At 38.4% G+C, this 15,220-nt stretch overlaps 1 protein-coding gene across 8 annotated transcripts in view; it reads left to right on the plus strand.

The window, feature by feature from the left end:
• The window catches only part of LOC144807723 (uncharacterized), a 1,505,442-nt gene that overhangs the window by 326,703 nt on the left and 1,163,519 nt on the right, over nt 1-15,220 (plus strand). For all 8 annotated transcript variants that reach the window (XR_013606391.1, XR_013606390.1, XR_013606395.1 and 5 more), the window contains one exon: nt 1,869-1,936. The gene's annotated coding sequence lies outside the window, so the exon portion shown is untranslated. The remainder of the gene's footprint in view (nt 1-1,868; nt 1,937-15,220) is intronic.

Genomic DNA, 15,220 nt, shown 5'->3' on the forward strand with positions numbered 1-15,220 from the left:
AAGCCCATGTGTGGCAGACAGTGCGGGGTCGTCCTCGTCCATGGCTAGTGGGGCAACGCCCCAACGCCCCCAATGGACGGACCACCACTGTCACAATATAGTTTAGAAAAATGGGAGTACCATTGCTTCTCGGTTATGTGGTTAGGAACGGGCTCTACTCCTCTTCTATCAAGTTTGTTAATCAGATTCCAAAACAGGATAGAGTCCTTCGAGCAGGCAGCAATCTTAAGTTGCTGCCAATGCTCTTCCTCCCAATCCTTCTTTGCCCTTCTGATACAGTTGTTATATTACTTTCTGGCTACCCTAGCTGCTGATGCGTCCTTACTTCTAATGCAATTTGATATTTCCTTTCTCTTTTTTCTGCATTCTGCCATATACCATGGTGACCCCGTTTTAGTATTAATATTCTTCCTAGGCCCTTTGGTATCACCAATGGTAAAGAATAAGCCAATTTTCTCTGTTAGGCTTTTATAGGAGTCTGTAAGTTTAGAACTTTGTTCAGTGCACTGGGCAGAGTTAAAAGATAAAAGTTCTCTAGTCTCTGCTTCAACTAGCTATTTAATACTAGTTAGTTTATCTTCTTGGCACTTCACCCTGTTCCATTTTAGTTTGCGATTACAGTTAGATAGAACTACCTCCTTTGCAGACAATAAGGGACCATTAGGTGTATCCCTCCCGCTTCCCCATCTTATTTCCACACAGAGCGGATTGTGGTCACTGTCCTGTGACTGTCTGATTTCCATATCCACTAATCTGCCCCAAGATCGGGTGTCAAATAAAATATAATCAATGCTGGACGGGCAACTAAGTCTATTATAAGTCATCGCAGCATTTGGGTCTAAAATGGTCCTGCCATTCAGGGCGCGTAGATTATGTTCTAATGTCAACGCGTTTAATTGGATCGCTCTAGGTGTCCATTTCCTGATTGGCGCCAGAGTCAGGTGCGGTATAGAAAGTCTTGAATCCTCTTCGCTACATCCCAATTGATCATCTTCACTTAGGGGTTCATAGGTGAAATTAAAATCTCCCCCCACAATAACACTAGACAAGGGGGTGAATCCCGCTAATGCTGCCTCAAGTAAATATATAGTGGGTGAGGTTTGGCCTCCCGGGGTACCTCTGGCATACACATTAAACAACTCCATCGAGTTCCGTTATTGCTGTTCTTAATGGAGCAATGCAAAATGTCACCAGTAGGTAAATCATGCACAGTGAGTGTGCAATTCAGGGCCACCCTAATCCAAACATGTAGTCCCCCCGATGGGCGGCCTCTCCCTGCACTAGTTGCCGAAATAAAATGGGTAGAATACCCACTTTTGTGCAGGGGATCAAACTCCAGGTTTCCTGGAACATACAGATCTCAAACGTATCAATGAAATCGTTCCAATCTGGGTTTTCCATATTTTTTTGGAGACCCGCAATGTTCCATGAAAGCAGCTTGATCATATTGATATTTGTGGCCAACCGTCTAGTGGACACTCCTGGAGCCATTGTCTCTACTACTAACCTTAGTGGAGGTTGAACTTTACTTAAATCATTATTACTTTTTCCCCAGTCAGGGGCCACCTCAGCGTTGAACACCATCATCTCCCCATCTATCTGCCCTAAAGTGAGATTAGACTGGCACTCGGGTATACGCATATTGTTCATTTGCTTTTTAACATAGTATAGTAAGATATTGTCATTATAGTTGTGAATTTTCAATTTTGTTTGTACTGAAGCCATTTGAATATGTTTGCAACAGTGTAACTGTCTCTGATCCTGGATCTGAAAACACCTAGACTCATGCATAATATATTGCAAACTAAGTTTTTAATTGTTAGCATTGCTGTTATGATGTCCTAATGTACATCTGTTTTTACATTTAGAGTCTGTTCAAAAGTATTGTGGTGTCTGCAAGCAAGATACTTCAACAACATATGTGCAAAAGTTAATGGTAAGTACCCTCAATGAGTGTAAATGCAGAATATCAAAATTAAAAGGTATAAGTCTTTGGAGTCTTTAGAACGCATTAAGTCTCCAGTTCACATTTCTCCGATACAGGCTGTATATCACTATGATTCAGATAACTGAGGCATTTGCAAGGCTCTTTTTAGAGTTACGTCCACCTTGTTGGAAACCTGGCTATGCACGGTAAACATCCTTTACAACAAAACTTTTTCCACGCAGTACCTTTACAACGCAGGAATTACAACGCAAGTCATTACAACGACTTGCGCTGGAGGGCCTGTAGGATAGGGAATAGTTTAATTACTATCCAAAACCTTCCCTACTATCCACAGGGACTGGAGTTGGAATAGTAAATTAAACTATTCACTATCCAGCGCCGACTTGCGTTGTAAAACCTGCGTTGTAAAACCTGCGTTGTAAAGGCATGCGTGGAAAAAGCATGCGTTGTAACGACATACATGCGCTATGCACCCTTCCAAGTTATGTAGTCATTACAACATTTCCACTAAGTGTTGAGAGATCACTATGTTTACCATGTAAATACATATAAAGTTTTCATTTCAAGAAGCTATTCACTTTTAAACAATACAACGTTAAAAACAAGTTACTTTTCACTATCTTCCCAAGAGGCTCAATCTTTCAAATGCAGCAGATGAGTCCATTCATGAAAACAAATGTTAATCCTACTTACCTTTTATTGGTTATATGTGTATAAAATGTATGTTTTAAAGCAGCATGTGATCGCAGGCAAGATATCTAATTAGATATTTGCACACTCCTGCAATCTAGTGTTGTGTCCAGATATCACAAAAAGTAATGTTGAGACACCTTTCTTTCAGCTGTCATGATTTGCACAATCGTTTTGGAGTTGGACAAGACTTCCTCTAACATTCCTACTTAATTTTCTTTTTGAAATTGAGCAATTATTTTGTTTATCTGTTGAAATATAAAAGTAAATGTTCCTCCTCTTTGAAAGTCAACAAGCAATACCGCTGCTGTACAGATTAATGTTCAATGGTATTCTAAAAAGTACTGCTAATTCTACTGTCACTAAGGTAGACATCTGACAATAGAATCTATGATATAGTTACACCACTATTCCATGGTCATAATCCAAAAGGTGTGTATAGACTCAACAAAAAAAACAATTATGCACTTTTCATGCTGGACAGTATTGCTTCTAAACACCCTTTCCCTGCTTTTCTCCATACCTTCAAAAAATATTTAATGGATTTACATGCATAGTCTTTCAGGTCTCTATATCTGTAATGTAAAACAAGCGTACTTGTTTTTCTTTTCTTTTGTCACTGACATATATAAACTCATCAGTCACTCCTATGGTAAGCCTTTACAATCCTGAATGCTGAGTGCTGGGTTTTGTGTGAGAGGATGCCCATGCATAACCAAGCTAAGTTTTGTTTAGCTACATGAAATGAAATGAAAAGTGCTACTTATATAGCGCGATTGTCACTCCTATCGGAGTCTCCTGGCGCTGAAAGTGACAAAGATCAGATTACATGGAACGGGATCTAGATTAGGTCTAAACAACAGGTATCAGACATCCCAAAGATCCAAGTCTTTAATGCTTTTTTGGAAATATGTACTGTGACCTGTCAAACACTTTGAAATGTTACCCTCCCACTAGTCCTAGAGGCGGATGTAGAATTCAACCGTTCTTTATAAAATAGAATTGGATGCCACTAAGTACAAAGTGTTTCTGTATTATGCAAACCCTAATGTACTTAAAAACAGGAAACAAGAGATTTGCGATCCTCCACATTAGTCTTTAGACATTTACCTAGCCTTTTTGTTGTAACCACTTCCCCGGCTAAAGGCACTGGGCAATTTGCACACTTTTCCAGCCTTTCTTATTTTTTACATTATTCATCTTCCACTCAATCAACACATCATCTACACGTACACACACCTACTTACTGCCTTTCTTGGCTATGGTTATCAACTATGCCCTTTATCGAGACTTTTTGTTATAACAACTACCCCGGCCGAAGGCAGTGGGAAATTTTTACACTTGCTGCCTTTCTTGGCTGGGGTTATCAATTATTCCTGAATTTCATATTCTGATTCAAAGTCAAGTCCCTTTATCGAGCCTTTTTGTTGTAGCTACTACCCCGGTCAAAGGCAGTGAGAAATTTGCACACTTGCTGCCTTTCTTAGCTCGGGTTATCAATTATTCTAAAATTCTAAAATTAATTCATATTCAAAATGCAGGCCCTTTATTGAGCCTTCTTGGCAACTACTACCCGTGAATGGCAGTGAGTAATTTGCACACTTGCGTCCTTTCTACCACACAGTGTGTGTACTTTGTGCACTTGCATTGTTTGCTTAGATGTGATACCCATTTCTCAGGCTCCCACTGTGGAATCCGACGCACAGTCTGTATAATGGACAGGAAAACCAAACACCCACTGGGTAGTTTGCACGTCTGCTACCTTTCCTAATTTTCACCTTATTCTACATCCACTAGCAGAAACACACCTACCCGCTGCCTTTCTTGACTGCCTTTGCCAACTATTATTCTAATTCAAAGTAGAGGCCCTGAAAAGGGCCCTGTGTTGTTATTTTTCAGCACTACAAACCAGAGTGGGAACTTAGTGCACTTGCTTTGCTTCCTCAGATGTGGTAGTTATTTCTCAGTCTCCCACTGCGGAATCCAACACCCTCTCTGTATAATGAGAAGGATATCCAAAGATCCACTTCCCTGACAAGGCAGTGGGTAGTTTACGTATCTTCAGCCTTTCTTATTTTTCACCTTATTCATCTTCTACTCAATCAAGACATCATGCACACGTACACACACTAACTTGCTGTCTTTTTTGGCTGGGGTTATCAATTACTCTTCAATTTCATATTCTTATTCAAAGTCAAGGCTCTTTATCCAGCCTTTTTCAGTTAGGTACTGCCCAGCCAGAAGGCAGTGGGTAATTTGCGCACTTGCTGCCTTTCTTCTCTGGGGTTACCAACTATTCTTCAATTTCATATTCTGATTCAAAGTGCAGGCCCTTTATTGAGCCTTTTGTTGTATCAACAACCCCGGCTGAACGTACTAGGTAATTTGTACACTTTTGCAGCCTTTCTTATTTTTTACATTATTCATCTTCCACTCAGTCAACACATCATCTACACGTACACACACCTACTTACTGCCTTTCTTGGCTATGGTTATCAACTATTCTTCTATTTCATATTCGTATTTAAAGCACAGGCCCTTTATCGAGCCTTTTTGTTGTAACAACTACCCCAGCCGAAGGCAGTAAGAAATTTACACCCTTGCTGCCTTTCTTGGCTGGGGTTATCAATTATTCTTGAATTTCATATTCTGATTTAAAGTCAAATCCCATTATCTAGCCTTTTTGTTGTAGCTACTACACCGGCCAAAGACAAAGGGAAATTTGCACACGTGCTGCCTTTCTTGACTAGGGCTATCGATTATTTTTCTTGTAATACAAATTAAAAGTGCAGGCCCTTTATTGAGCCTTCTCAGTAACTACTACCCATGATTGACAGTGGGTAACTTGTGCACTTGCAGCCTTTCTTATTTTTTAACATTATTCATCTTCTACTCAATCAACACATCATCTACACTTACACACACCTACTTGCTGCCTTTCTTGGCTATGGTTATGAACTATTCTATTTCATATTCAAAGTGCAGGCCCTTTATCAAGTCTTTTTCTTGTAATAACTACCCCAGACGAAGGCAGTAAAAAATTGCACACCTGCTGCCTTTCTTGGCTGGGGTTATCAATTATTCTAAAATTAATTCAAATTCAAAATGCAGGCCCTTTATTGAGCATTATTGGTAACTACTACCCATGAATGGCAGTGAGTAATTTGCACACTTGCGTCCTTTCTACCGCATAGTGTGTGTACTTTGTGCACTTGCATTGTTTGCTTAGATGTGATACCCATTTCTCAGGCTCCCATTGCGGAATCCGATGCACATTCTCTGTAATGGACTGGAAAACCAAACACCCACTTCCTTTACAAGGCAGTGGGTAGTTTGCGCAACTGCTACCTTTCTTAATTGTCACCTTATTCTACATCCACTAGCAGAAACACACATACCTGCTGCCTTTCTTGACTGTCTTTGCCAACTATTATTCTAATTGAAAGTAGAGACCCTGGAAAGGCCCAGTGTTATTTTTCAACACTACCACCCAGAGTGGGAACTTAGTGCACTTGCTTTGCTTCCTCAGATGTGGTAGTCATTTCTCAGCCTCCCACTGCGGAATCTGACATCCTCTCTGCATAATGAGAAGGATATTCAAAGATCCATTTCCCTAACAAGGCAGTGGGTAGTTTGCGTATTTGCAGCCTTTCTTATTTTTAACCTTATTCATCTTCTACTCAATCAAGACATCATCCATACGTAGACACACTTACTTGCTGCCTTTTTTGGCTGGGGTTATCAATTACTCTTCAATTTCATATTCTGATTCGAACTCATGGCCCTTTATCCAGCCTTTTTCTTGTAACTACTTCCCCAGCTAAATGCACTGGGTAATTTGCACTCTTTTACAGCCTTTCTTATTTTTTTCATTTATCATCTTCCAATCAATCAACACATCATCTACAGATACACACACCTACTTACTGCCTTTCTTGGCTATGGTTATCAACTATTCTTCTATTTCATATTTGTATTCAGGCCCTTTATCGAGCCTTTTTGTTGTAACAACTACCCCAGCCGAAGGCAGTAAGAAATTTACACACTTGCTGCCTTTCTTGGCTTGGGTTATCAATTATTCTAAAAGTAGCGACAAACTCAGCAACAATATTTTCATTTGGAAACAAATTACAAAGTAATCGAATCTGTAAAACTTTCCCATGTACAGTCATTTTTCCAATACTTCTATCTTGTAGAATAGTTCCATAATCAGCATCATTTGCTTGTCGCATATTTGTAATAAATTCCTTATAATCAAAATATGACCAAATGTTAACATTTCCAATGCTACATTACATCTTTTACTAATACTACCTGTGGAGCATCACAACATATTGCAATACCACAACCTATCTGGAGAAACTTGTTGTGAACACTCTGGAAGAAAATTTAACTTTTCATTATTGATGACGTAAGCATGGTATCAAACTAAATGCTTGCCTTTGTCTATTTAAGAATGCAGCAAATTCTGTTTATTTAAGGCAGAGACAACTGTACTATGTCCTCAGATTCTGTTAACTGCACAAAATAGCATTCATCGATCTTTGTGTCCAGTGCTACCTTGGATATACATTGCAAACAGGAGACTTCACAAGTTAAATTCAGCTTTGCATGTTAATTTCTCTTCAGTTTGTGTGCTGAGAACTGCCTTCAATCAATTTTATGCTCAGTAGAGTTGACAACTAGATACCAACAGCGCCAGCAATACAGAAAACATTAATACAATCTTGATTTATTCAAAACAGAGACAATTCCACAATGTCCTCAAATTTTCTTAAAGTTTGAGCAGTAGGAAATTCAGCCTGCATTTCTTTAATTTATAGATGTTTCTAGTGTATGTCTTCAGATTTTGTTTAGATAAGTGACAAAAAGCATTCCTGCATTTCTGTGTCAATTACTGCCTTCAATCTACACTACAAACAGCAGGGTCCACAACTTGAAATCAGCTTTCCATCTACACTATGCACAGCATTCAAATTAGCCTTCATTTATGTAACACAGAGACAATTTTATTAATAGAAGGCATAAGAAACATTCCTCAATCTCTGTACTAACTACTACCTTCAAATGTACACTTTGAACAACAAACTTTACCTCTTCTTATCATGAGTCACATCAGTACTACAGAAAACATTGAATCCAGCCTTCCTTTATTAAAGGTAGAGACTAATGGATTCTATGTCTTCCGATTTAGTAAAAGAATGTGACAAATAGCTTTCAAATTTAACTATGCTCACTAGAACCTTCAATCTACACTGTGGACAGCAGGGTTCACAACTTGAATTTAGCTTTCCTTCTACACTAAGGACAGCATTGAATTCAGCCTTGCTTTATTTAAGGCAGAAACAATTGTACTGTGACCTCAGATTCTGTTTACTGTGACAAAATAGCATTCATCGATCTTTGTGTCAACAACTGCCTTCAATCTACACTGCGGACAGCAGGGTTCACAACTTGAATTCAGCTTTGGAACTAAATTTGTCTGCAATATCTGTGCTGACAACTGCCTTCAATCTATTCTGCGGTCAGTAGAGTACAAAACTTGATAGCAGGAGCTCCACTACTACAGAAAACATTCAATCCAGCCTTGCTTTATTTAAGGTAGAGACTAATGGATTCTATGTATTCCGATTTTGTGAAAGAATGTGACAAATAGCATTCATCTATAACTATGCTCACTAGGACCTTCAATCTACACTGTGGACAGCAGGGTTCACAACTTCAATTCAGCTTTTCTTCTACACTAAAGACAGCATTGAATCCAGCCTTGCTTTATTTAAGGCAGAGACAATTGTACTGTGTACTCAGATTCTGTTAACTGTGACAAAATAGCATTCATCGATCTTTGTGTCAACAACTGCCTTCAATCTACACTGCGGACAGCAGGCTTCCCGACTTCACTTCAGCTTTCCTTCTACATTAAGGACAGCATTGACTCCAGCCTTGCTTTACTTGAGACAGAGACAATTGTACTCTGACCTCAGATTCTGTTAACTGTACAAAACAGCATTTATCAATGTTTCTGTCGATTAGTACCTTCAAACTACATTATGGACAGCGGGGTTTCACAACTACAATTTAGTTTTCAATGGTTGGGGAGAGGAGTTGGCCTAACGGCTAAGGCGCTCGACCTCGGACCTGGGGATCTGGGTTCGAGTCTTGGTAACAACGCCAAAACCTCCTGTGATTCTGGGCAAATCACTTAACCTCCCCGTGCCTAAAAAAATGAAAGTGTGTCCTCATGTAATGTAACTGGGGCTATGTAAAGCGCTCTGATGCCTGATTCGGTTCGGGCCTAGTTCGCGCTATATAAAACTCTACAAAAAAAAAAATGTAAATTTCTCTTCAGTATGTGTGCTGAGAAGTGCCTTCAATCAATTCTACGCTCAGAAGAGTTAACAACTAGATACCAAGAGCGCCAGCACTACAGAAAACATTCAATACAATCTTGATTTACTTAAAACAGAGACAATTGCACAATATCCTCAGATTTTCTTGAAGTTTGAACACTAGGAAATTCAGCCTTCATTTATTTAATGCAGACAAAATTCCACTATGTCTTCATATTTTGTTTAAATAAGTGACAAAAACCATTTGGCTATGTCTGTTAACAACTGACTTCAATCTACACTGCACAGGGAACGTACAAGCTCAGCGCCAAAGATGCTACTTACTCAGTGTACCATAAATCATCACAAAGAAGAGTAAACACTTTTATGTCACAGTGAGACATACTGTCCCTTTTAAATGGCATTGATGCAGAATTCAAGCAACAAAAGACATTACTTCAATTACTGTACCTCCCCCCGACCACGCATCGTCACAGGGTTCATTCAAGCTTAGCGCCAAAGGTATTACTAACTCAGTGCACCACAAATCATCACCACGTGACCGTATTGAATGAGATGACTTATTTAGAAAAAAATATATCATACTTTTTGAAGATATACTTCATCTTACTTCTGTGAATGGAAAACCAATATTTATTAGAAAACTTGATTTTAAAGACTTTGCTACCAATGTGTCCTGCTTGGACCACGCATCATCGTACACTCCACAGAATTTTGTTGCTTTAGATGCACACTTGCTTCCTTTCTTGGCTGGGATTATCAATTATTCCTCAATTTCATATTCTGATTGAACGTCAAGGCCCATTATTGAACCTTTTTGTCATTTCTACTACCCCAGCCGAAGGTTAATACTCCAAAAGTAATCTGTAAAATTTGCCAAACAACTCTTTCAAAGGGTAATCCATACAAAAAATACTTCTTTAGCACAGCAAATATAGTGCGACACATGAAGAACTTGCACCCCGACAACTTTGCTTGAGATGCAACACAAAGATTGAATGGCAACCCACCTGCTGCTGCACCAAGCACATTAACTGCTGCAACAGCATCTTCGGCAACCGGTCCATACTCACATATTAATCTTGATTGTGGTAAACTTAAATTTCTATGCATTTATTGCGATGAACTTTTATGTTATGTGAAATAGTCTACAACCTCATCAAAAAGTAAGAAACAGGAGCATCGCTGTCCTCAACATCAGTCATTAGACGTTTATCAAGCTTTTTTGTTCTAAGAAGTACCCCGTCCAAAGGCAGTGGGACATTTGCACACTTGCTACCTTTCTTGACTGGAGTTATCAATTATTGTTCAATTTGATATTCTGATTAAAACTCAAGGCCCTTTACCAAGCCTTTTTTATTCTAACAACTACCCCGGCCGAAGGCAGTAAGAAATAAGTACACTTCCTGCCTCTCTTAGCTATAGTTATCAATTATTCTTGAATTTTATAATACAGTTGTGACGAATTTAATTAAGAAACTGAAGATTTTTTTTTAAACGCATATTATAAGAAAAAGAAAACTATAGAAAATCTACTTGAGAACGTTTTTGAATAGATTTTTTTTAAATTTGTTTTAGTAATCAATACAAGTCGATCACTAGGAAAACCAATCCCTTTAATGAAGGCCAAAAGTGAGTGGAAAAGAGAAAGTAACAGAAGTAATTTTTCAGAGGTTTTTTTGGGTGAATGGAACCATAGTTAAAGTTATGAGCCTTTTTTTAATGATAAGAGTTATCTTCAGAGTAATGATTTGTTGCATGCAGATGACACTAGTACTCGTGCTTATGAGGTTACAAATGGTTCTGCTATTGAGAAAGAGAAAATTGTTCCTAGAAATGCACAAGCGGCTTTAGCTGAGGAACTTTTACAGAGACGTCCTAAAGCTCCAGTCAACACTTGCAATTGTAGTAGTATTTATACTGTAAGTCAAGAATTTATTTATTTTTTACGCAATTTCTTACATAACTATATTAAGAAAAGTGTTAAACAAAAGATTAGGCTATTTCAAGAATAAGACCCTTGCAGAGTGACAGAAAATACTGGCTTGCTAGGTCATTCTCTGGCTTGTCTTTCTAAAAAAGTTTGGCGAAGTGTTTTTCACTCATTCAGAATGTTACCAGTTCATCATACTCAAATGAGGAAATTAGTAGGAACATTCTATTATGAAAAAAGTTCAGGAATAATATAAAAAAAAGTTGAATAGTACTCTTTTCCGTGCATCTGTATCAGATATAACGAATGTTTCTGGTGAAATTCAGCTTAGTTACTTTGGTCCTCAGGAAGACAGTGCAGAAACTGAGATATTAATAGAAGAAAATGTGGAAGAGGATGTACAATGTTGTACTGTACAAAATTTTGAGCAAGATATTACAAAGTTTAAGGTGATTTCACATGAAACGCCAAAATATTCTTATATTTCTTTTCAATGAACTCATTATAAAAATCAAACCAGGACTGCTCCTCTGTATTTAAAAAGTAAAAAGGAAAATATTAATGACTGGAAGCATTTTGCAACTTATTTGTTGGTAGAGAATTGTTGTGATTTGGATTCTGATCAGCGTATTTCTAAATATTTTTATAACAAATTAGAGTAGAATAACATGCCTGCTATAGCTGTGCATAATAATCTTTAATTTGTAATTATTCCTTCTGAACTGATGGATTTAAATATCTTTGAGTCTATTCTTATTCAATATGTGCATCCATTTCAGGCTATTGTTCCTATGGAGCCTAAGACAGGAAAATTCGCTCCTTCTGATTTACAAACAGCATTAAAGGGAAGAGTTCTACATTTGCCTGCAGATTTTTTTTAAACAATTGGTGTAGAAAATGTAGAAGGTGAACCTTTAGTTATTCTTGTTAATAGCGTTCCTACTAGGAGTAAGAAAATCTGGCAAGAATTAGTGAATGTTAGGAAAGTGAAAAAGGCATTGTATCTGGTAAAAAAACGAATCAATATTATAAAAATGTGTATGTGACCTGTGCTGAGAACGCTTGGGATGATTGACTTCAATTTCTTCGAGACACAAATCCAAAGATACTAAATATTGAATACAAAACACTTGGAGAACTGTGCTCTTTGGATCCAGCTAATGTTTGCACGTATTTCAATCATCGATTGGAAGCTATAATATCTTTTATCACCAATAAAAAAATTATCCTCTTGGATATGTTTTGGATTTCTTTTGGAGAAAAAAAGTATCAACCAAAATATGCTACTCACATACATATGCTAATATGGATCAAAGATGCTCCCAAATTTGCAACTGAGTCACATGGTACTGTGTTGTCTTTTATTGCAAAATATGCTACATGTGATATATCCAAAAGTACACAAGATAAGGACTTACGACAACAAGTCTTACGATTACTAAGCCATAATTTTGAGAAATACTGTTGTCGAAACTACAAATTTAAGAACAAGTTCTACACCAAATGTAATTTTGGACTTCCTCATCCTGTAATATTGAAAGGAAGAGTGAACAGTTTTATGTCATCTTTGCTACATACTATAACACAAAAGTCCCCAAAAAATACATACAACTTAAAAAAAATGAAGAGTGAAAATACATAAATGACTACAACCCAGTCATTTTGTCTATGTGGAATGCTAACATTGAAATTCAATATATTGCAGACAATTCCGTTGCTGTTCCTCGATATCTAACACCGTACATAACAAAATCAGAAAAGACAGAACTGAAGGAGATGTGAGAAGAGATTTCCTACAACAAAACTCTTAACTAAAGAATTACACAGTTACAGTTTAAAGATGTTATCTCATTGAGAAATTGGAGCTTATGGATGTTCTGATCGCTTATTGTCTGCAAGTCTTTATTCCAAGTCTAGAAGAATCACTTGGCTGAGTCTAAGTCTTCACACAACACGAAATTGAGTACTTAACTCTGTACAAGAAATTGAATATTAACTGAAAAAAGCCATAAAGTACACCTATTATAGTGTATTGGTTCATAACACTTCCTATTCCAACTGTTCAAAGATCCCTCCCTTTTTATTCCTTCTACTTTGACTTCCTAAGAAGAACCATCTCTTCTGAGAATCCTGTCAAATAGAAGGAAGATTACCATAATAACAGCAATGGACTCATCTTCCAGCTTTTCTTCTGAAAGAGATTTCATTCCTGAAGATCCTCCAAAGAAGGAGAAAAAAGCTCTAATTTGGAACTTATTTACTATCCCTGAGGGCAAAAAAAGGTTAATGCTTCGTTAGTAACCTGTAAAATTTGCCAAACAACTCTTTAAAGGAGTGATCCATCCAAAAAATACTCCTTTGGCACACCAAGTATGTTACGATATATCAAGAACTTGCACCCCAATAACTTTTCTCGCGCTCCAACACGGAGGTTACTGGAAAACCTACCTGCTGCTGCACCAAGCACATCGATTGCCGCAGCAGCATATTCAGCAAGCAATCCACACCCACAAATTGATCCTGATTTTGGTGAAATTAGCATTCTATGCATTTATTGTGATGAACTTTTGTCTTACGGGGAACAGTCTATCGACCTAATAAAATGCAGGGAGCAGGAGCATCGCTATGCTCAACATTACTTTTTTGACATTATCTTGTAATTCGTATCAACTACCCCAGCCGAAAGCAGTGCTAAATTTGCATACTTGCTGCCTTTCATGGCTGGGATTATCAATTATTCTTCAATTTCATATTCTGATTGTACGTCAAGGACCTTTATCGAGCCTTTTTGTCATAGCTACTACTCCAGCCGAAGGTTAATGCTCCAAAAGTAATCTGTAAAATGTACCAAACAAGTCTTTCAAAGGGAAATCCATCCAAAAAAGACTTCTTTGAGACAGTAAATATAATGCGACACGTGTAGAACTTGCACCCCAACAACTTTGCTTGAGCTGCAACACAAAAATTGCAGGGCAACCCACTTGCTGCTACACCAAGCACATAAACTACTGCAACAGCATCTTCGCAAAGCAGTCCATACTCACATATTAATCTTGATTTTAGTAAACTTACATTTCTCTACATTTATGTTATGTTATGTTATGTCAATATATATTTATTAAGCGCTCGTACGCCCAGGGGCTTCATGGCGCTATAGAAGGGAACACAACACAACAGTTAAAAATGAGAGCAATAATGATCTCAGCAATAGGCCTGCAAAAATAACCAGGTTTTAAGGGAGTGTCTGAAATTGAGAAGGTTGTCACTCAATTTCAACTGCAAGGGAAGGGAGTTCCAAAAGGTGGCCGCCAGATGGTCAAAGCAGCAACCACCTAAGCGCTTCCTTTTATAGGAGGGAACCGTCAATAGAGATTTTTGAGCGGAACGTAGGTTACGCGAGGGAGCATATCTGAGAAACATCTTTTATAAATTTAGGGCCAGCGTCTTGTAAAGATTTAAAAAGGATACAACCTGTTTTAAATGCCACACGCTGCGCAACAGGAAGCCAGTGTAAGTGCTTCAACCCAGGCCTAATGGATTGTCTGTTTGAGAGTCCCAGAATCAGTCTAGCAGCTTGATTCTGGACCCTCTGAAGACGTTTTAACTCTCCAATTTGAAGCCCCAAATAGAGACTATTGGAGAAATCCAACCGGGATAGGACCAGAGCAATTATGACTTGAATAAGGGCAGCCTGTGAAAGAAAGCAGGCAATTTTTCTTATCTTTTTTAACTGAAAAAAACTAGAAGACACCACCGCGCCTACCTGTCTTTTCAAAGAAAGATCTTCGCTAATTAGTACACCCAGACTTTTAACTGAGGACGATCTAACCGGTGGGGCCCCCATGCTAGATGGCCAAAAGCATGGGCTCCAGCTTAACACACTCTGTCCAGGCAAGACCAGTTCGGTCTTGCCTGGATTAAGTTTCAGGTGGTTACAGCTCATCCAAACCTGAATGTGTGCCATGGTGTTTTGGAATTCCACCACCGAATCCCTGGTGTTCAAAGGAAAGATAAGTTGCAGATCGTCCGCATAATTAAAGATGGTAACTTTCGCCTTTCTTAGGGAGTACAATAGCGGGCGGAGATACAAATTAAAAAGTAGAGGTGACAAAGATGAGCCCTGAGGTACTCCACAAGTGGTGGGAGTAGTGGGAGCAGTAAAAGGGCCCAGCCTTACAGATTGGGTGCGGCCCGTGATGAATGAACGGATCCAGCTCAGAGCAGGTCCCCTAAGGCCAGCCTGTTCGACACGGTTGACCAAGATGGTATAGTCAACCGTGTCGAACGCTGCCGAAAGGT

The sequence above is a fragment of the Lissotriton helveticus genome, chromosome 1_2, assembly GCF_964261635.1.
Source record: "Lissotriton helveticus chromosome 1_2, aLisHel1.1, whole genome shotgun sequence".
Taxonomy (NCBI): Eukaryota; Metazoa; Chordata; class Amphibia; order Caudata; family Salamandridae; genus Lissotriton; species Lissotriton helveticus.